The sequence below is a fragment of the Copidosoma floridanum genome, unplaced genomic scaffold (assembly GCF_036245765.1).
Source record: "Copidosoma floridanum isolate Cflo_tuat_1 unplaced genomic scaffold, Cflo_Japanese_pri ptg000021l, whole genome shotgun sequence".
NCBI lineage: Eukaryota > Metazoa > Arthropoda > Insecta > Hymenoptera > Encyrtidae > Copidosoma > Copidosoma floridanum.
The window spans coordinates 29537623-29562376 of NW_028321898.1; the positions used below are offsets into that span (position 1 = coordinate 29537623).

A 24754-nucleotide genomic window follows, 5' to 3' on the forward strand; every position below is an offset into this window, starting at 1 on the left:
AACAAGTGTGTTTTACGTTGTACATAATGAAATACATGTACACGGGAGGAACGCCACTACGAGTTTTCGCAATATTTTTTATGTGAAGCGCGATGCATCGCCAAAACTTATGCGTATATTTTTTACATTTGTCATTCTTTGTACAAGGTATGTTTTTTTTTTTTTTTTTTTTTTTAAATTAATTGTAAAGTTACGAATTTGATAGATACCTCGTACCTGATGGTTTCGGATGATTTTTGTCACCCTTTCGAGATACGCTTGGGTGAAACATCAGTACCCAATTTTAACGTTTAAAGATAGTTTTTATTCGCATCTTAGCTACCGACACTTTAGGGGGAAAAAAAATGGCACTCGTAAGTGCGGCACCGCATGAAAATTCTCTTGCCGCAATACGTATAGGGACACCATACACACGAGTATATAGTACATAGCCAATCAATTAACAACTGCCGGTTGTGCTCCGAGGGAAAAAGGGAGAAGTGGGACCAAAGAGAAACCCCCCGCAAGAGTGTAATCGAACACGCCTGCGACGACGACACGCGAATAAAGAGCAGGAGGAAGACGAAGAGGAATCATTTGCAGTGTAATTATGTAAAGCGCCGACACGACGCCGAGAAAGCACAACCCGATATATGTGCCAGAGCACAACAACAACGGCAACACGTATATATGTACACCAGACAGCGCGAGAGAGGGGAAAAGAGAAAGACGACAGCTGTCGTCTCATCTTCACCGCCCGGCGCGGGGCTTCGAAATCGAAAGTATGGTATATATATTCGTACCTATACACCTTCTCTCCCCGTGCGGTGGATGGGTTACCTGCGAGCTGAAAGAAAGAGAGAGAGTGAAACTCATATACCTTGGGGCTATTATATGCGGTGTATACACGTTATGTAAGTATATGTATACATACATGGCTCCGTGGCACGTGCACTTTGCGCCGCGTGGGTTGTTAAACGAGTGGGTGTTTTTTTTATCCGACAAATACGCGTGATCGACATTAGCAGCTTGACCTCCTTGTGCCACTCTGGGAGACTCGGATGAGCTTTCATGACATTTCGCCAACTTTTGCCTCCGGATGGTGTTTTTTCCGAAATCTCGGCATCTCCTCGTCAATTTTTCGAGAGACCCCTACGTTATATACCCACGTTCCTTCAGACAATGGCAAAACGTAATATAACACCACAAGCGAGCCGATGATTCGCGATTCATTTGCGCTCGCGTGTGTATATATATATACACGCCTATACGAGGTGCACAGGCCGGCGTGTGAATTTTCCCGCGAAACCCTCTTGCCTGCATCTATATGTTATATACACACATTTATGCATGCGACTGTACGTAATATAACATGTACCTGTGTGCATATCATATGTACACCCAGTTTTTTGCTATTCGCATTGTAAACGGGCGCATACCTATAATACCTCCCTGGCTCGTGCAATCGTGATTTTTCCCCTTTAACAGGTATTTTTTTTTTTTCCCCTCCTACCTGCATATAACACACACGTATATTGCCAATGTTCGTGCTGTTTGGTGATTTTATCTTCATAACGTGGAGGAGTACTATCATTACCAACCCGATGTTGATACTTCCGACAGACAGGGCTCATATACTGCAGTAATGCAAGTACCAGAGATTTCGGGAGCCCATTTGCGTTATTTCGATGCAACGCCATGTAGTATACATATGGACCTATATATTTACCGTTGCGAGCTCGAAATCCTGGCTTCTTGGATGCACAGCTCGCATTGATATTCCGCGCTCCTTTTCTCCCGGTGCGCGCGAGGTTACACAATGGGAAACAATAAACTATCCTCGTTGCCTCGCAATTGCAACCTGCAGCCGTGTACACGGCGCCTATCCATAACACGGTATGGCATATACATTGCTTAATTTACAATTTGCAACGAGAGCCGTGCGAGACGATGTTTTATATTTATATGATTGTTGTTTACTCGCTATGGGATTTTTCGGTACCAACTTTATTCGTTTCATTTCAATGTAGTTATACAAATGTAATTATCATTATCATTTGCCACTCGCACTTTGGCAAGTAGAGCTCGAGAATTGAGTGCGAAGGTGATGCAAGCCTGCCTGATGCCTTTGATTAGAGTTAACTTGGAGCAGTGATGGTGGAAAATAAGTCGCAACGCGCAAAATGCAACCATGCAACGGCCGGACGCACTGAACGTGGTCTTCTTTTGCGCCACTGCAGACCAATTTGCGAATAATCAAGCTGGCGGTTTTAGTCATGAGAGCGAAGAGAGGCATTTTTGGAGGTAATGGCTTCAAAAAAAAAAAAAAAAAAAAAAATTAGGGGGATGGTACGTTTGTGCAAGGCACCGTTGCAAGATTGCATTGCGTCGTGTATAGGAGTAGCATGAGCCTTTTGCTCCAGACTCGTGGAACTGTTTCGGTCTCGTAGACACGGGGGCTATATACCTGTGCGCGTATGCACAACACAGAGAGCCCGAGGAATCGAGGTCGATCTCCGATTTCCTCGGCTTTCGGAAAATGAGTTAATTATTCCACGACTCTCCTCGAGAAGAGTAACAACAAAGCAGGCAAGACGAATGTGGGGGGGGGACATGGTTGTGTACCATCATCGCCGGGACCTGTTGCTCGTGCGACAGTCCCGTCGTGTAGAGCATTCACGATTCCCGATCGACGATCTCCCCCCACGATAAAACTGGAACAGCTGCTGTTCTTTGCGCGCCGAATCACGCTCTCTCTCTCTCTTTTTCTGCATTCTGGGTCTTTTTTACCCTTAAAATGGAGAAGAAAAAAACACAGGTTGCGGATTACATATACGGAGCTTGCCTGCTTTCTGGTTATTTTTCTATATAAAAACCAAACAAACACAATGTCCCAGCGTGATGACCCACATGTTGCGACCGCGGCGACGTGCACTACATGTGTCTAATGCACATCTCCTTTTATTGGGTGCCTCAGATATTCCCAGTGGGACCAAAAGTGTGACGGCAAAATACAACTTTTTTTGATTTACTGCACCTTTTTTCTTTATATATACTTTTAGCTCTCGATCACAATGAATAAAAGAAAAACCGCAATCTTTACTCACTTGTTTATTTTCATAATAACCGATCGAAGCTCAACCCTTTCACTCTACGAAGCAGATATTCATATAATAATTATCATCGTTCCCGAGAGCTATTCAAAGATTCCTAGAGATAGTAAAATAGGCTAGGCGGGGGGAAAAAAAAAACAAGAGAATCTGTGCAGTTTGGGCGGGGGCTTGGAAAGCCTAGAGCCGACCGTCCATTACGAAGATCGTATCTTGAAAAATCGGAGGTGGAAAAAAAATAGTAACACCAGCTATAAGCGTTTTAAAACACGGGTGTGGTTGAAAGCAAAATTGAATTTTTTCCAGCACCGTAGACCAAAAATCGAGCCAAAAATGCAGTGTAGCCTCGAGCGCGTGTGCTCCGGAATCAATATTGGCACCCGGAGCCTCAGGTATCCAATTTTTTATTTTGCCGGTTCCTCATCTCCGTCGTCCCCGCATATCATTATTATAATCGGTTAGAAACACCAGTCACAACCTGCAATTCGACGAGATCACGCGATCTAGCAAACACGATCGGCCTCTTTGCTTGTTTTTCTTCGCAAGTCTTTCAAAGGGACAAATATTGCAAATGCAAAATCGGTATAAACCCACGCGCAGCCGGTAGTCGGGGCACAATCGTCAACAAGGAATAACGATAATACCTTATCCCGGGTACGGGTGCACCATTATGGTCGCGGGAGCCGGCAGATTACGACTTAATAGCGGCAATAATACGCGCACGCGGCTGAAATATATATCACGTGCACGTACACACGCGTGGCTACATTATCATAATGTGTACACATTTATATATACACACGTATGTACGCCAGGTAATGTGGGTACGAATACCAAAAGGAGTTGGGGGGGGGAGGATTGGACATTAACACATAACACTAATTCACGGTGCGCGCGCGGGAGAGTTAAAACCCACCGGACTCGTGCGATATCGCGTATACACCTTCACCTGCTGTACCTGCGTGTATTTACATGTACGTGTATATATCGCGGCAGCGCACCGGTAAATATTGCCGGCCGCGCCGTAATCCGCCCGACTACCATTTGCTCATCTCGCGACCCTTTCCCGTATTTTTACCCTCCCTTTTCCTCTTTTGCCCGCCAACTTACCGCGATTTATCGGCCCCCTCGCGTCCGAATAATAATTTTCGCGTTCCTCCGCTCGCCGAGGAGTTATTGCGTTTTTATATTCCCCTCTCTTTCCTTCTTTTACTCCTTCGCTCGTGATGCATCTTATGCAGCTGCTTCGGCTGCCATGTGCGCTTTCGACGAAATTTTTCCAACTTTGCCGGCGAAAAACTATTGGGTATACATATATACGGGGAGTTTTTCTCTCATTTAGTTTGTATACGAATCGTGAAGTACAAGTAATTGAAATTTTGTGGAATAGCACGCAGGGCGTGACTGACAGGGTTTTGTTATTGTTACACATAACACGTGTGCATTGAATTGCCCCTGCTTCAATATCTAGATAATTTTAGGTAGGGCGGCGTATTTAATTTAATGTCATGAAAAAATTTTGCAATCATGTACCACGACTTTTGTTGCGTACCTACGTGTCAATAATTTTAATTAAGCCTCATTACTATACTTTCACAAGATGAGAATACAAGATTATTGCTGCTCTTGGTTAAAGTTATTTAATTTTTGGAAAATGAAAACAAAAATTATTCTCTTTTGTTGTACTAAAAATTGTGTACTTGTTCGTATATAATACAAGTTACCGGCATAAGCTTTGGGCGAGTTTGGTGCCCATTCTACTCGTGCAAACTTTTTTCGGTGTATACACAAGTATAACTGTTTGCGCGTCTTGCGCAACACCTCAGCAGCACTAGTACACGGTAGAGTCGCCTTCGGCAATGCCCTTGGCTTATTAGGTACATTTTTTTCCGACTCGGCCCTTCAGCTCTTGAGACTCGAAGATATACACGCGCATCTGTATTTTTATGGTCACACGGGCTGGCTTATGCTCGCGGCACGAGGTCGGCTTGTTGTTTGAATTATATGCGCCTTCTGGTAGATTTCGGTTGCTTACAATGTTTTTTTTTTTTTTTTTTTTTTTTTTTCCATGCAGGTACAGCTGTTTTCCCGACACTCGTTCGAGTGGGGGATAAAAATTGTCCCGCGACCGAGTTTCGCTCGGAAATCCAGACTTCTGTGGCCTGCTTAGTGATTCCTACGGATTTTTCAAATCGAAATTTCGCGCACGTTTGGGGGCTCGGTTCACAGCCAACCAGTACCTATAAACATTGAATTTTTTCTTTTACGTGCATTTTAGGACCATTTTGAAATTTCAGCCATAAACCATGACGTATTTTATTGGGACGCGGGCTCGATTGTGCAGCACTAAAGAAAATTTATCTGTCGCCCCATTAGCGTACCAGAATCGTGATGTGGCGCTGCTTTCGAAAAGGTGTTGTACGAATGATCGGGATAACTGTGTACGTTTTTGATTTAGGTGTTTTTGTTTGCTCAGTTTCATATGAGTGAAACCGAGGTGTGGGTATAGCGTAACATACAGTGTGAAAGACCCCACGAAAGCGTGTAAGGAACAAGAGCCTGTGTATGATAAAAATAAATAGTTTTTGAATGCCAATTAAAACCATTGCGTAAAGTTTTTACTTTTATTTTTAATGACGCCAAAATACCATCACTACTGTATGAATAAGCTCGACAATATGTATTTGCTGTTAACACCAAATTGATAGGTTGTAAGTTTGGGTAACAACTGTAGTTACGATTTGGTGTAAATTTAATTATCTTGAGATGTAACACACTGCAGACAGCCGAAAACTAACAATCTTTGAATTTTCTTTCTGTTCCAGGTAAGCTGCACGACTACACGCTGATTATAATTGTATTCCTTAATCCAATACACCTGTGTGCTCGTATGCCATAATGACGGTAAGTGTTCCATTGAAATTAATATTGGCGATAAACACAGGGCTGGATACCAATCGATTGTTCGTAAAATCACAAGCAAGTATCGGCAACGTCGAACCGATCAAGAATCGGTAATGCCGACCTCCTTTTTTGAAATACACGTGCACATATATTATATACACACAGAATAAAGTTTAGTCGAGCCTACCTGCTGCTCTACACCAACGAAGCCCGTACATAGACCCGGCGCCCCTATAGGTATACACCATAATGTTACGATGAAAAACATGGGCACTATTCGCACGTATGGAGTACACGAGCACGTACACAGTTATATACAGACCTCGCTAAATGGATAACGTGACTTATGAACACCGGCACGCTGCGCGCGTGTACTATAAAACACCACGAGATAGGGTAAGGGGGGGGGGAATATATTTATCTCTCGTCAATCGGAATTGGATGGGGCCTCGTTGTTTGCGGAATAGCTGCTGCTGCTGGTTTATTTAATAAGGAGTATACGTATATATAGGCTACGCTTACAAGCCCTGAGAGTGTACTTACCGAGGCGTTGGTAAGTAAGTACATAGCAACAACAACAGAACTATATATATACATACAAAAGTTCAGACATTGCATTCCTGCTACAGCGGATGATTAATAATCGTATCGGTACAGGCATTTGCTTATTGCGATCACGCGATCACCCTCTCGTCTATTCTTCTAGACGAAATTCTTTCAAAAGCTCTCTTCCATTAAGCCGAACCATTTGTGTGAATTACGTGGTCTGTGTACACTACTTCGTACCTCAGACTTTGTCGATCTCGGAGGACTATTATTGTACTTACGGCACCTCCTATTATTAATGTAATCTTGAAAAATGTGAGCTGCCTGTGTACACTTTGACTTCATAATAATTTACATGATGGGTTTTAAAGAGATAGATCGGCAAAAAATATGACGGGATGTTCATCCGTCCGATTTTTTTGACTTTTTTTTTTTCATTTAATCCATGGGTGTAGCTGTCTGTCGAATGTACGGTACAACTCAATCAACAAACTAGCCAATAATATATAAAAACGATCCCACACGACACTTGCACCGTAAGAGCGACGATTTTTAGATTCACCCTTGGCGCGCACATCGGAAAGTTGGGCAATGTAATAAGCGACGCGGAGAGAAGCGCAGTGGCGATAGGCTCGACAGGCCGATTAAATTCGCGATTGATCTATACATGTACCCACTACCACTGCCACTACCGTACACGTTGCGGGGCTAGATTTATTGCTTGGCGCGCGAATCCGACGAGACGAACGAAGAGGTTCAACACGCTCGAGCGAAGAAAAATAAAAAAAATTGGCTTTAATTGGCCGCTCTCTCTCTATACCGGCTAATGGGCTACCGCTCGCGCGTTTCGATAAGTCGCTCCAGTATATCTTTCCGCGCGGCTATGTAATTTTCTTTTTTTTTTTTTTAAATTGCAAATTATTCGATTAATCGGTTAATTATCATAGTAAATTCCAGAGTTGGCCGTGCTTATTAATCTTGTGACTGGTCGGTCGTGTCGTTACTTGGCAATTTGAATTTGTAATTGCGAAAGTTATTTTACAGTGGCGATCGAATAGACTAATGTGTGTGTTTTTTTGTTCCACTGCAGAGACACATCTAGCTCCGAATGTGGGCGTGGAAAAAAAAAAGACATTAACTTTCGACCACCCACGAAATTTTGGGTAAACGAAAAAAATGACGCAAACGTGATCGATAGCTCAATACACTTGTGTGCGGGTCCATGCTGCCGAGCTACGCTCTTAATTACCCCTTATGGGGTCATCGACGATTGCGAGTAATTACGCGCAAAGTCACGCCCGCACAACGAAATCCAACGGCAAAGAAAAAAAAAAAAAAAAAAAAAAAAAAAATAGAGTGCACGTGAGAGTTTCGGCGCTCGTGCACGAAAGTGCATACGCTCGCGTTCCCTAACGGAATTCTCCCGCTGGCCCCGTTACGAAACGAAAACCCCCTTTTTTTTTGCAACGTGTAAGTACACTTACGTACTTGTAGAGGCGGCAAGTGCAGCAGCACACAGTCATCATCTCGAGTGCGAGCGGCTGACACGTATACACAAGGGGGGCGCCTACGTTTCAACTCTCTCGCGGAGATCGGACCGGCCGATACGTGTGTGGAGGTACCAGAGAGACCGTCCGTATAGATTAGACCAAGATATCCGAGGGTAGCGTATATGCACTGCCGAAAAACGCGGAGCTGATTATCGTCATCATCATCGTGGTGCAGCTGTACACGGGGTATATAGATATACACGTTACGGACGCGCTCCATTGATCGCCCATCAATGGACACCACGTGAGCATAGAAAGAGAGCCGTCGGAGAAAGGTGGGGGGGAGGCGGAGATAAAGATCCGACGGCCGCTGCTCCGCTTAATTGCTCTCGCGGGGGCTTTTGGGAAAATTATTTTCCAGCCGGTGTCTCGTTAGCGCTGCTTCCTTTGCGCCTGTGCCGTGTGTGGCGAGTCGAGCGAGCTGTGGTGTATACACTCTACCCATCATGCTTATGGTTATATAGGTGTACAATATAATGTACGTAGGGCAAAAACGCTTCTAATGGGAAAAACGAGCCGAGACAATGAGCGAGAGAGCGCCAGCTCGTTGTTATACCTTAGGTGATATCACGAAAATGTGAAAGCGCATGTACGCACCCGCGGTGTTTTTTTTTTTTTTTTCTTTTTTTTCTTTTTTTTTTACAAGCTACGTTGTTCCTGCTCCTCCTGTGTGGTTCCAGTTCTATATATGGATGTGTATGTACACCCGAATGTATACGTGTACAGTTGCGCGATGCATCTCTCGGTTGTTGCTCGCATGCGCATGTGTGTACTTTCTCACTTCCCGTTTCGCGGTAATTGATTATGTTGCATACGTACACGTGAGCTCCGTCAGTCGCGACTAATTAAATTAAATTGAATTACCCACTCGGCCCGAGTTTTCGAGCTGATGCGCGATGCCGAGCAACTATGTTTTATCGTGTGTTGTTATTGTTATTGTTTTTATTTTCTTTTTTTTTTTCTCGAAATTTTGTGTCACCTTGATTTTTTTTACCCCTTCTGATTTTTAATATTGTTGCACGGTATGCGTCGCAAACGTTGAACCGCGTCCCCTGCAAGAAAAAAAGGATCGAGTTGCGTCTTGGTACGTGCAATGAATGTTATAAATTGTTATACAAATATTTAGTTTTAATAGATTTTGACATTATGTCGAGCATTATGTTGCATAATGGCTAAGACGAAATTTGACCGTACATATATTTATGAGTGGGACGCCATCGAGATGATAATTAAAAGTTGCGTTAGGGATGCAATTCGACCTTTTGCCTCGGATTTGCACAACATTAGGATTGGTCATTTTTTTTTTTTTTTCTATGTGTAAGTCATTAATACGTGAATGATGAAATGAGGACGTTTTGACAAGTATGAGAATTATTGGATTTACTGGAATGAGTCGGTCGGTATATATCTTACGCAACATCGCAACACACCTATACACTAGAAAATATGTATAATTTATCAAACAAGTACCAAAAGAATAAAATTTTCTCCTTGCGTACATCTTATCTTTCTATTCACGGAGATCTTTTCCATTTCAGCTTCATTTTCTTAAAATTTCTTTAGATCGACTCTTAACTGTAATAAAATAACAAATATTTTCAATTTTACGTACAATGTGCACATAATGTATATAAATGCCCTACGAGGTGATGAAGCTGTGCCCCTGTAAGGACATCATGATATAAAAGGTTAGAAAAGTCCAGAAAAAATATCGGTAGAAACGTTTCCAATGGCACCCTTTTAGAGAACTGATTGGGATCAACAAAGACTACAGCATAAAAGGAGATGCAAAAAGTGAAAAAGACATTGAAAGCCACGGGGAAGAAGGAAAACGCCAACTCAAGGATGGAAAGAAGCAAAATACTAACACACACACATATATACACTATGCAAAAGCAAAAAACCCGCTCTTTGGATTGATTTTCGTTTTCAAAAACGACGAAAACTCCGCAGTGATACCCACAAAAGTGCGTCATCTCTGACTCAAAGTCATAGCTAAAAATAATCCCACATCCATCCCGTGCTTGTATAGCTACTCTCTCACACCGCTGCCACACACAGGAGTATTTGACACGTCGCGAGTAATTCTCTCGTATTAAGTAACTTTTTTTTTTTTTTTTTTTTCGTCCACGCGCGTAAAAGGTGCGAGAGTCCTTTAATTAGCATCCGCATAAAGGCCGAGGTTGCGAAATAAACGAGTTCGTTTTTTTTTTTTCACGCGTATACTAATTTATGGCCGAGCAAGCGAAGAAAAGAAAAAAGAAAAGAAAAACGGAGCGAGAGGAAAAAGAGAGGTGCGACGCGAGGACAAGTGGGAGGCCGAGGAGAAGCGAAGGAGGAATTTACATCGGGCCCACACGGGTATGTATATGTATATTATACTCGCGACGTCGCGTCGGCGCTTCCTCGCAGTCGCGAATAATGTCATTGCCGCGGACGACGATCCAAAGGAAGGAAGGCCGGCGAGGAACGTATATATATATACATACACAAGGCACACACCTACGTCATCTCTGGATGTAGAAGGCGAAAATCCGTGGGTCGACGACAACCAGCGGCACCGCGGAGAGAGCATTTCTCGCGAAGGACGGGATCGTTGTTGTATCGCTCGCGCCCACTTCTCGGGTATTTTATTCACATAAGCTGGTTTTGAGGCACTTCACACGTGTACACGCTATTATTGTATCGTCGGGCTGCAACTTTCCCAATCGTGGCGCTGTGCGAAACACCTCGTAATCGAAGGTGCAAAAAGTAATGAAAACGAGGGAAAAGAGAGGAGTTACGCAAACGTATATACCTACTGTGATTATTAATTACACAGAGAGTGCTAAAATCCCGATTGCCCAACGCGTTGGAGCGTCATTTTTACGACGGGTCATTCGGTGTACATATATACAGACACTCGTGGTGTTTATTTTTTCCCTCGACTCTTTGAGCCGGTACGTGTTTCGGAACGCAGCCCAGCCCGAACGGCTTTTCCCTCGGTTTTATACGACCATCGCGGATATAATATACACACTGCGCGCCCGCCACTTCTTTCGCAAAGCCATTAAAGCCGACACCTGCTTTTCGCAACGCGCACACCTTTGGGCCGTGTTGCTTTCACACCGAAATCATCGAGCAATGAAATTCCACTCGAACAATCATATTCCCTCCCGCGAGCGCATTTGCATTTAGCACTTTTCATTTTTTTACCATTGCCGAGCGCAAGGGGGGTGTGGGGGGGGGAACATTGTAGCGAGCGGACAAAAGCCACCCGTAGTCGAGTCTGTGTGTGAGCGGTGAGAACTGCTCGGCCGAGTTTATTTTACTCGTGAAATAATTAGGATCTTAATTTGCTCGCCTGTTTGTTGTTGTTTACAACGTCGAGCTTACGTTGGCCGATGGTATATATAGGTATATTACACGTGGAGGTGCGCGTGGGTACCGTTAAGCGCATAGCGTTTGTACACATAATGGAGGCAGCGGTGCACGCGCGAATAATGAATAATGGCCAGCGCGTCTGGGAAGACCGGCACGTATTGTGTATCTTGCTCGGACTATGGAGAGAGAAAAAAAAAGGAAGAGGGCCTGACCAGTGCACAAAAGCTCGGTCGGATGGTACACGGTCTATGGGTATATGTTGCCTATGGCGTCAGCCTGCGTGGGTGCTATGTTGGCTTGTTTTCCCGATGACCCTTTGTTTTTTTTTGTTTTTTGTTTTTTTTTCTAAATTGACTAAACAGTTCTTCCAAGACTTTTTTCTTTTTTTGGATGATTTTTGGGACCTTCGAGGGGGACCCATACCTGGTGAGCTTAGTTAAGGTAACTAGCAATTTCAACTGTCGAGATCTGGGATTGCGATCGGCACCTTCCTCACAGACGTGGAAGATGGGATAGTGTTCTTTGAGTATTGCTCAGCATCGGTGCGCTTAAAAAGCTCAAAAGCTCCAAAAAAGTGAGACGCGACAAACCACGAATTTCCTTGTATTCCTCGAGCGATGTGAAAGAGAAATACCATTGTCTCGAAGGTACGATACATATAATCGCAAATTCGCACGCAGATCGTAAATCACGTGATTTTGCAACCGTGTGAGCACGAAAAGTGATTCTTCCCTGTTTTTTCTCAATCCTGTGTTTGTGGCGACGCGCAAGTGTGGCAAAAAAATGTTTAAAGACAAAATCCACAAGGATATCCGAGACAGTAGCCTGTACCGTTGGAGCCATAACGCAAATCAATCGGGTGGAGTAGCATGTCCCTCCTACAGAATAGGCAATGTTCCCCGCGATCGGTTACGTTGCAACAACAACGTACGTGCATGAGGTATACGACTGACACACACACACACACGTGCGAGCCCGCAACCCATGAGGCTCTTTTACCGTCAAGCTTGAATCAGATGGCGCCAGGGCACGTCGCGGCTGTCATGGCCGTCTCACTCACACAACATTACTTTTCAGTATTGTATGTACATAGGAAATTAAAGTGTAGTGGTAAAGCGCAATATTTGAAATTTTGAAATGAATAAGGAAGACAAGAAAGAATATTATGGGAGCTTAAAAGTTTCAGAATTGAAAAAGCTTTTAAAAGGGAAAGGAGCAAGAGTCAGTGAAAGAAAAGCAGAACTCGTGGACAGGTAAGCCATGACTTGGGAGCGGCAAAAATGTTGGTCTCCCAATTGCTTCGAGCCACTTTTTTTTTATCACACTATCAGAAGGAAATTTAAATTTCACTTTCTTATCGCAGGATATTACACTGCACTTCATTTTTCCTACTGTCTTTAAACGTAAATGCAAACAAAAATTGTCTGCAAACAACAGCAATCATTTACAAAGGTTATGTCTTCTGCTTTGCTCATTACACAGATAGGCTCACGAACGCAATACACAACTGTAAATTTGACGGTGTGTAAGTATGACAGCCGCGACGTGCCCTGGCGCCATCTGATTCAAGCTTGACGGTAAAAGAGCCTCATACTCCATGGGAATGAATTTCCTTCCAACATTTAGTGGGGAACGATTGCACGTATATATAGTCAACAACAACGCAGAGTTTATTACGAATACGAGTTTGTGTGTCTGCTGCAGAGAGTCACTCGACGCCCCATATTATTCTGTATTCCGTGAACGCCACCTCGCTCTCAGGAGCTCGCGGTGTTTCGTTGCGAAATGCTCTGCCTCCCACCTGCTGGTGATGTTGGCGCGCATGCCGTCATTTTCTCTCAGCTCCCCTGCACACCTATGTGTATATATACTCCATAAGCGGCGATACCTCTGCATAGCTTGTCATTTTTTTTCCGGCCCACGTCACCGATGCAACCTGAGGATTACCTGAGCTCTATTCGTTCGAAAAATCCCGACGATCTTACACCCATACACAGGCAGGATAAAACAATCATTCAGGGTGTACTTGACCATGACACGTTGGTCCTTTTAGTGATTGTACGGATCACCTTCGAAAGCAGGTACACAAGGCATTATCTTGAGACAACAGTTCATTGGATATGCAGGGGGCGTACGTGGACATGGACGGATACGGAAGTCAAGGTCGTGTTTCTTGACGCAGCGATGGTCGGTCGCGTGATAATTGAACAGTACAAGGATTGTGTGCCCAAGGCAGCTGAACACCTTTTTGGCTTTGTGTGCACTGGTGATGAAGGTACTGTTTGGTCCTTGAGTCAATATCGATGGAACACTTGGTTCATCAAAGAGGCCAGCATATTTTTCTTCGAATAATTAACGATACAATCATGTCATTCAATTGATACTTGTACAAAACACACCTGGAACTTTCGAAATCCCTACAATGTGAAAAAATGTTTCTGTGCGAAAATATGGTTTAATTTTATTTCGATGATTCGCTGGAAGTGACAAAAATCAGTCTTGGCGTTGGTGAATTGGATGAGAATCTTGATAGTCCAACACTTTGTACACTTTTAAATTGTATCCTCTACAGGATTCATCAATATATTTATCCATACACATCTAGGGGTGGTTTTTTTGGGGTTTGTTATTTGTCATTCGCAAGCAACAGAAGATTTTTGAAGTTAAAATCAAGTACGGGTAAATTAACATGTGATTACCATTGTTGGATTGCTACATCCTTGAACTGGTGCTGCTTGTGTTTGTGTTTACGTAGTGGCGCTATCGTAGTGGTCCACCTCACCCCGGATCCTATGAAAATAATCTCATATACCACCCGAAAAATGGTCTTGCAGTGGACAACAAAACGTTTTTTCACCAACTAGACCAACAACTTGTCGGCTCGTGGGTGAAACTGTTGCGGTAAAAGAGTATATATACGAGGAGAAGCCTATATATAATATACCTTGTGCATCAGGCACACTTGGGTAAGTGTAGGTCGCAACAAAGTGAGAGAAAAGTGCCCCAACAATGGGCTGCCAATGCTGGCACATAACTTCGGGGTCGGGGTCCGGCCTCGTACACGGCTCACGCTTTTTCTGTGTACATACATACACACACACATATATATATATATATAAGCCACAGCAAAGTATATACCCTCGCACACAGTTTCGTGAGCTTGTGCCATTGTTACCCGGAGTCTCGGGGGCGTCGCACGTACCATACGCCCACGCGACGCGACCTCCAGCAAGGCAAGGTGTATACACAGGCGCGCGTACATAATATCCGTATACTACCGGGTGGACGCGCTCCTTCTCTCGCACCCGCGGCTTTTCGAGAATCGAGCCGACAACGGCTTCTCGCGTAATTTATGCGCAGCCTGTGCTCGTTAAGTTTTGCGCGAACTTTGACTTTTATACCGTTGCGTGTTTGTTTTGCCGATTGTACGTCCATACGTGCACGAATATGTATGACGGTCTATGTCCCGGAATTCACCAGCCAGTACAAGTATGGGTGAGAAGTGGCCAGCAAGTCAGAGGGGAAGACATCGGATGAGCTGTACAATGCTTCCCTTGTCCAATAACCTTGAAATTCTTGTATGGTCTAGTTTTTGGTAAATAAATCGGTACTTTAAATTTTCGGTACAGTGTTTCCATGCAACTTTCATCACTAAAATCCAAATCCAAGTCAAGAAATCCCTAGGCTGCTGTATAGTCTATTTTAATATAGTCTTAGACAAATAAGACTTTGAGTCGTCCGTACATACTTTGAAGTCATCAGATATCATTATGAAATAATTTGGAAGCGATTCTCGCTTGGTACAAGCACTTTATAGTCGTGTGAAAGTCCTTGAACATCCTCTAAATGACTACGAAATCATCATCACCACGGCTTCAATCCCTTGGGGCCTGCCTCTCGTAATCGGAATCTCAAGATCTCTTGTTCAAGTATGTCGTAGCACTCAAGCAACCCGCAACGCTAAGGCTTAGTGACTAAGCATCAGTACATATATATATATAATGTGTAATAACAGGGGCATAAGCAGTGATCTTCGAGTTGGTCACAAGAGGGTATGAATCCAACCATCACCAGCCTATGTTGCACAATGAACGATTATGCTTACAATAACCTCGTTTGCATGTATTATAATCAGTACATACGTGTTGAAGTTATACCTATGAAGCAGTGGCCAAGTATACCATCGGACGTGGAGTGTAGCCATCAGCTGTACGAAGGAGCGACGACACTCCTTCGCCATCTAATTAAGCCTTACAGCTCCGAGCAATAGTGTATAGACAAGAGGCCGATTAAAATGCTAGGCTCAACCATTATCCGAATGAGTTACTCGCAGTACGTATACATAGAATCAAAGAAGAAGAAGCGGCAGTCCCGTGGAGATTGATGTATGCACAATAAGTACCGCATCAGTTGCCCGAGACAACACGTGCAATAATCAAGCATTGACATTCACTTTGCTCCCTCGCGATACTATGTATATATATATATATGTACTTGCGCGTGTTGGCCGCGAGAGTAGCAGAGAGCCTTTTTTCACAACTTCTCCGTGTTTATGCGCACGAGTGCCTGCCTAATGGGGACCCTATATGTGTGCACGTGTACGTATGTATACTTGTGCAATATTTCCGAGTAAGTATACAGTTGGCGATAAAGAAATAGAGTCTTGGAAGGAAAAAAAAAAACAAAAAAAAACTGTTGGCGCTGCTGTACTTTATTTACAACAAGGTTTCTCGTTAGCTTGGGCATTACGTACACCTGCTCCCTCAGCCTAAGATCACCACAGTCACTTTCTATATAGACTCCAAGTAGTCGGAAAAATTCAACTTTATGGATTTCGATGGTTTCATTGTCACTCGTCTTTTACAAGAAATCACTAGTTATATAGATCGCGACTATCTTTCCCATATAACTCAGTGACACGTACACGTGTACTAGTGTATTTACGATCTCGTGTAATTACTTGTCTCTTGACGGAGATACGATTATTTTTTACCCCCCTCCTGCGGCCGCAAGACGCAGTACTTATATTTATTATCATTGATTTCAGAACTAGTTTTCTATACTTTTGCGGCCGCTGCGACGACTACTCCTCTTCCGTCAATAAAGCATCGCACGTGGTGCGTTAAACCTTTGCAATCAAATATATATTTCTCTTTACACGCAACTCTTCCGGCACATGTGTATATTATATATGTTAACACATAAAAATGTGCGTAAACGTAATACTGCAATGGTTACACGTACACACATTTGTGTATCGACGCACGGGCGGGTGCGTAAAAGCGCACGAGAGATTGACTTTATTACACGTACGTGCCAATATTACACGTACAGGGTTGCCCTCGTGAATGTTCCATCGGCACCCCCACATAGGCACTTTTGCGGAGATTCATGTAAGTAGGTATGAGGCGCGTGCGGCAGTGAACGGGCGCGCCATACAAAGCCCAGTTAAATCCGAGGACCTTTGCCGGCGCGTGCGCTTACATTTGCACACGCTTGTTCCTTTTGTTATCGCTGCATGCGCATGATAATGTGACGCGGGCACCCGCTCGCATTAAGATTACAATAACCTCCACATCGCGGCCTGTGGAAGGATGTCGGACGCCCGCGAGTGTGTTGTATCGTACGGCTGATCGAGCGTGACGATCTTTTCGTCCCATCGCGCCCACCGGCTCGTTTACAGCTTCGCGCTGCGCTTGCGTATGTATGCAGAGTTTGGTATGTTGAAGATAAAAAAAACCTTTTTTTTTTTATAAGTAAATATCGCTTCTTTGGATTTACGATAGCCATCGACTGTTGTTCGAGAGGTAAGTGCGGATGTTGTGAATTTTCCTTTTTTTGTTTTTTCTCACGCAGCCATGTAATAGTAGAACACGTGAGCATTGCGTTTTTAATATGTTTTAACGATAGGATCTATGCCTAACACCACTTTGATTCTAATGTATTCAAGAAGCAGATGGTGAGAAAACAGTGGTTTCCTCTAATATTGAGTACACTTTTGTCAACCAGTAAAATTTTCAAGCGATGTAAAAAAATCCTCCCATTACAGGCATGACGTACACGGGCAATGATAAATTTTTCAACAAAAAAAGTAAAATCCTGATGATAATACACCCTCGAGTACAACTCCAAAAGGTTTACGTGCAATATACCTGAATGCACGGACGACACGCACGTACAGCGTTTCAACTAGCTGATTCTAATTCTCGCTGTTTATACCTCGCACTGCCATGTATATAGTATGTACGGCCTTCTAATCGTTATTGCATTATTCTAATGACTTGAGACTTGGTAGTGGCACCAACAACTTGCGTTGCATGTACGTACGTATACAGCCGATGAATCTCGTATTTAAATCGCCGGCCGGCTTATCTCGTATTTCTTAATTTACCGAGCGTCAAAGGAAAAAAAAAAAAAAAAAAAAGAGCGGAGCTGTATACGTATACGCGTGTTCATTAGATAACACACGGGGGCGATGTATCGAAGGGGAGGGAGACCAGCATAGAAAGTGAAATAACAAGGGAAGCAAGTAGCAAAAAGACTGGCGCTTGATAAAAGAGAGACTCGTGTGTGTGTATGCTGTATAAGGTACATGAGTACATAGTACACACGTAAATGCAGTTTCAGCGAATTAAGGATGAGAAAGAGAAAACGTGTTTTCACGCCTCGCACACTCCATTATTTGTCCGTGTGCGCTTATTGTATATGTACACACAGACACGCAACTTTGCATACGCAAATATATATATATATATAGCACATGGGTATAAGTATACGAAGGGAGTCGAGTTTAGCAAGTAATATAGCGTCGGGAAGAGTCGGTGGTGTATATGTATAAATATATGTACGTACACCAGAGAGGGTATATATATACTTCCTTCTTCCGAAGATACTTATCGGCCAACGAGTGCATGTATAGGTGTATATACACGCATAGAGAGATAGAGAGACTCGCGGTTTCGGTACACACGTGCAGGTAATGTGTATACAACCAACGTACATTATACATAGATAGGCCGGCTTGTAAAATAAGGGAAGCTCGCGCGGGAGCCCGCACTCGTTGCGTAATTACTTGCTCAACTCGACGCCTCGTTTGGGCCCGCGACGCAGACCGCACTCGTTGCTTCTTACGGGGCACTCGGCGCGGGAACGGTCCCCGCGAGAGCACGCACCCATGTGCGACTGCTTAATAGAATATACCTGCTTGCGCGTTATTTTGCACGCTGTATACGTGGTATACGATGCCTATATATGTACACCCCGAGGACGATATATCTATAAGACCGAATTAAAATGTGTAGTTAGATCTATAGATGGATCGTATGGAAATAGCCAGAGCCACTCATTTTTATCGCGTGATAATATACATGTACGTGCATCTGCTCGTATAGTGGCAAGGATAAACTCTCTTTTAGTGTCCGATGTAAATCAATCATGAGAAAAGGTGCAGCGTCCCCAGATATTTTGATATTCTAATTTTATTTCCGAAAGCTCGTTACAAAATCTCACCATCGCATCGTCAGTGCAAACAGAAAATCCAGTACGAAAACCCACTTGTAGATTCCCATTTGCCAACAGCCGGTTTCTCCATCCACAGTATGTACTTATATAGGCTTACGACAATGGTATACAATATACACACAGGCGTAAGTAAGTACGCGAGGCTGCGTTTTTTTTTTTTTTTTTTTTCCTCGCGCAAAGGTGACCCGCCAAGGACGACTTCATGCTCAGTCGAGCCGGCGCTCGAGGACGTTTCGGCGGCTAATTGGATCGAGGCTCCTGGAGCCACTGACGCGAGGACGTCTACTGCACCTATATATTATATATATACACTTTGAACGTACACATATATATATACCCACACTGATACACGATAGACGGAATATATATGTATAACCCATACCCGGAAAATGTCGCGCCTTGGCTCGCCGATCGCTATCACCCCCTGTTCTCCGGTGTACATGCATGCAGCATGCAACATTTATCAGTAGCGCAGAGTCCGATCCGACGCAGCCTTCGATTCGACACGGACTCGCCTTATTCCGCTGCTATAATATATATATATATATGGGTATACATATATATACCGAATCCACGCCTCGCGTGCTGACTGCTGACGGCTCGTAAAACATATATATATATACGGCGTCGTTGTCGATCTCTCTCGCTGCTCGTTATTTTCGCGCTGCCTACTCGCGTATATGGTTTCCGGGCGTCTCGTACGTATACGGGCACCCATACACGTGCATTGTCACGGGTTTTCGATCCGTCCGCCGTTGATTGATAAAGGTCGAGTGGTATGGCGTTGCACGTTGTACGCGTCCATCGAATACAACAAACGGAGAAAAACAGCCGATCATTGTGAATTTTACAATTGTAAAATCACCAAAGTTTCAGATGTATAAATGTAGATCAAACACTATCTTGGATATCTTGGATAGTGCCTATACAGGTGCAAGTGCGTGGTATTATTTATACCAGTGCAAGCATATACGCATAAGAACACTGTGCTCTCTAGAAAGTGCGCGATCAATGAGATTTTGTCGAGAGAGCAGTACACGTTTGAATTGATTTCCATTGAAAATCAAAGACGATCCACGATGACGCTGTTTTCTTTTTTTCACGAACAACCCGAGACATCCTTGAACGTGATGCTTGGAAATTCATTGTTGTTACCTCGAATAACCTCTCTGGATGTATGTATGAAAAGCCGGCCCGATGTAATACATACACACACACGCACGTACAGTACATCAAGCTTCGATACTTGTTAGCGGCTATAAATCGTCATAAATGCCGGATGAAGCGGGCACCGCGCACCGGGGAGAAAATCGCCCTAAATCACGCGCAGATTAGAATGAACGCGTTCATCGACTCGATGCTCTTAAACTCTCTTTGTAATAAATATCTACGGAGCAACTTATTGATAAACAAAAAAAAAAGAAGAAAAAACAAGGGGGTGGGGGGTGGGAGAACATAGTCGCGAACACGCACAGGAGAGTCGCATGGACAAGGTATGTATAGGCATCGACGCGTGCGTGTTGGCTTGTGGGAAGCGGGAAGGAAGCGACTAATGGACGCGATCGAGAGGGGGGTTGGGTGGAGGAGAAGCGCGCCCAGATTAATATCCGCGCGGTAAGATTAATGGGCCCTAGATCGCGGGCGAGGCTGTGGTGGCGCACCAGCCTTTTCTTCAGCTACGAGTGTGTGAGGGTATACCAGCAGCAGCGTGGAGACATTAATGGAGCGCCCTCCTCTTCTTTTGACTCGTGGCACCGCTCCGCGTGTAAATTAGCCGCCAAGTCGTTTCGCGCTCTCTCCCCCCGCCCTTTTATCTCTTTTGCCCGATGTGTGCTCTCTCTCACTCTCTATGGCTGCATCGAAGAGGGAAGGTTCTCAGGGTGGTACATCTTCGGAGCTGGTGCCGTTGTGCGGTTGCTGCTGGCCGTGTATAATTATGACTCGGGCGTAATTGCGCCCCAAGGAGTGACGCGTCGTTCCTTACTCGTGGTCTCGGTGACCGCACCTCCCCTCGCCCGTGCCCCGTTCTCCGCGTCTGCTGAGCTCACTTTGCCGGCCATGATTTTTCAATTAGGTATCGAATCATCTTAATGCCACGTCGATTGATCGATGCGCCTGTGCGAGATCGCGGGCTTCATCGGCAGTAATAAGTTTTCCGAACAAGAGGATGGAAGAAAAAAGAAGGGGGGGGGGAAGATACTTTACAAAGAGGTTTTCTCGAATAAATTGATACAATTGTATAAGAGGACAAAATAATTTGACGTACGTGAGGTTCCGGATTATCATGTTGTACAGTTGACTATAACCGTAGGATGCTATAAAATGCTATAAAGGTATTAGAAGTAAGGACAATGATCTGGGAAACGGAGGATGTGATGTAAATTTAAAATCAACGCGAAGTTAATTAGGAAATTGAAGGGTGAACCAAAGCGTGAAAACATAATTAGTACGAGGAGTAATAAAGAGTATAGAATAGAGTTTGGAAAATTGTCCAATGTGACAGGAGATTTGGTTAAAACGTTTACTAGTCAGGAAAAAAAAGAGAAAAAGAAGCTTTAAACGTAGGAGATTCAAAGAAAAAAAGTGGGAAAGTTTTTTCCAGATGAATTGGAAATTAAAGAATAAAAATAGACCAACCTTACATGTTCAAGAAAAAGACTGAAAGTAGGCAAAGTCACGAGAAGGTGTAGAAGCACAAAGATTTGTTGAAAAGAGAGGAAAAAATAAAAGGGCAATCGATTGGGACAAAGTAGTGGAAAAGCAGATATGGTGTGATGAATTACCACCACAGAAGGGTATTGGTAGTAACTGAATAAGTAAATGGTAAACAAAAACATAAAAAGGAGGAATACCCAGTAGGACATATGTTATGGAAGATTCTACGATGTACACAGTATTGTGTAATGGCACGTCATAATATCCTATTAATTTCAATAACTTTCAATGGGAGCCGACTCGAAAATTAGCATATATACACATAACTTTCGATAAATCGGTTGTAGTCATACATACATAATATTATGCCGAAAGCAACATTACATAATCACGATTTAATTTGTAATGGGCATCTTGTTTTTCTGAAAACAATCTCCTCTCGTTCTACTTACCGTGGAACGCGTTTCGCAAAAATTTGTCGCGCAAGCTTCTTCCCCCATACAGGTACATCCAGTAAATCATCGAGTCGTCGTATAAATTATTAATACCCCGACGATCGAACTCGAATATTTTGCAAAGAAAAGTGATGAATCGGCCTGCACGAAGGAGTAGCATCCTACAGGAGGTGTAAAGAAAAAAGTGGGTTGGGGGGGGGGTAGATTTCCACGGGATAATAACTCACACAAACACACGCGTGCGCTCCAACGGCACCGGTTAACACCTTAATCGACGCGTTTCGACGCCGATGCACGTAAACGGTCATTATTCTTCGGGCAATAAAGATATCAGTGGGGCTGGGAAAAGTTGCGTCGAAACGAAGCTCGGATCGGCAATTTGTCGAGTCGAGGAGCTTTTTGCCCGTACGTCCATATGCGCGCACCGGCTGCCGCGTATACGGGCAACGCAGCTATCAACTCGCTTGGAGGGCAATTTGAATTTCAAACTCGCCTCCTCGTCATTACGCAGATCGAGCTCTACTTAGGTATGTGTGTGTGTGCGTGTATACAAACCCTGTATTGATGCCTGACTGAAACTTGGCTCATAGAAATCGCTCACTCGCTCACCCAAGAGTGTCTCGAATCCTTGCAAAGTATAATATGTAATATCTACTTGGAAAAACAAAAGTTTCATCAAACGTTGAGAAAATCATATGGCTAAATCGAAGCGAAAAAGGTGCATCGAAAATAATTTCGAGTGGACATCCTGAGTCCTTCGCGTCCTTACGAATAGCCCGTGGCTTAATCTTCGTGGATAACCGATCTCTTTGTACGCGTCGACTCGGCGAATCTCCACCAGCTTGCTCCGATGTTCTCGTCACAAAGAGACCGGCTTGTATATTTATATATACATAAGACTCCGAAGTGCTGTTCGAAAGAAGGTGTTGGTGCAAAGTAACTGGAGTAACGTCCGATTTCAACAGGTTTTTTTTTTATTTTTCGCCACGTTTCGCGATCGATTACGCAGTGGTGGTAGTTGCCATTGTTTTGGAATTGGCCGTGTTTGGAAACGTGATGATGTATGCGTGTAAACGTAGCCGGCTCGAGTATACCAAGAGCATAATTATGCATTGCCGGGCTACTGTTATTACACCTACTTGTACGTATTTACTCATTAACTATATCGTTGTTGCTCGCGCAACTTAAAATTTATCTGGTGCGTATGTACTTGCCTATTATATATTAAATGTAACCGGGCAAACGCAGGTATAATTATTATCATCGTGCGAATGGATGGCGTTTTATTTTATCCTCGTGGTGAGGTGCAAGGCAAAGATTGCGCGTTTAACGAACTCAACTCGCACACGCGAATGAGTAAAGACCCTCGCGACGACGAAGACGGTGGTGGTGGTAATGGTCAGCACTACTTTTCGCTTGCGTAAGCCTAATATCACCGGGGTATGTATATGTATATAATAGGTGTACGCTTATTACGATCGTTTATTTAATCTCCGCGTTATAAAATCGGGAGATTATTGGCAAAAGTAGCAGCTCGGAGTAGCCAGCGAGTTCATGTATTTACGACGTGTTGGGGCAAAAAAAAAAAGAAAAGAAAAGAAAAGTGGCACGCCACGGTATACACCTCTCGGGCGCGCATTTGAATTTTCTTCTCATTATGCAAATAATCCAGCCTACGTGAAAACTGCCCCCCCCCCGTTCCCCTGCACACCTATATAGGTAAGTACATATATATATATATATGCATCGGGATTTCAGAGCTGGACGATAATGCGCGAGTTGTATGTATATAGGTAGACTGCAAAGAGAAAGCGCAGGGGAGCGACTTCCTGACCACTCGATCATCGGCTCTACGAGCTATCAGCTCCATGTGTACTTATACACGCGTCGAACTCCTTCGTCCGTCATTATATTGTGAATATGACGTTCCGTTGCTCTCGATGCGCGTGGAATGGATTTCCCTCTTAAATCAACGTCCCTTTTCTTATACCATTATTTATTATGGTTATCGTTGTTAGTTGGGCCCCACTACCTTCGTATATTGTAACGGCGTGCGCACTATTATTTGTTGTTCTTGTTACTTGGTAGTGCCGTAAAAGAAAATACGATGGATTTTGCTTTCCCTCCACTTTATATATATATAAAAATTAAGCACAATAAAAGTAGATGAAATAAGATGGACGATGCTGACGAGGTTATCGACATAGTCCTTGGAAAAATGGTCATTATTGTGTAGTTATTGTTCTTCTATACTTTCATTTTCATCCAATCATAATAATAAATAATGAAATGTTACGAGTATTGAATAATCATGATGTATAAATAACCATCAACCTATTTAGTTACACCCATGTGGTGACACTCATTGTATTACAAGGAATGTACGCGCAGTAATACACATGCGGGCGTTGAAATCTCCTCTTCGTATAAAAGCACACTACACACGCTTGTATCGACAACGCTGCGCTAGCATACGTGCAAAGATATCCTCGTGCACTGTAACTTGTTTAATTTACATTTGCAATAAGATTTAAAAAAATTTTTTTTTTATTTCAACAAAATACCTATGTACTCCAAAAGTACAATATTTAGACGCTGTCGCAGTAGGTATACCTACTCCGTATTCGTTCCGGGAAGGTAGAGCGCCACTCCTCAGGTTTTTACTTTTTAC

At 43.6% G+C, this 24754-nt stretch overlaps 1 protein-coding gene across 1 annotated transcript in view; it reads left to right on the top strand.

Moving 5' to 3' along the window:
- The window catches only part of blo (bloated), a 180523-nt gene that overhangs the window by 72683 nt on the left and 83086 nt on the right, over positions 1 to 24754 (top strand). The gene's annotated exons all lie outside the window — the stretch shown is intronic.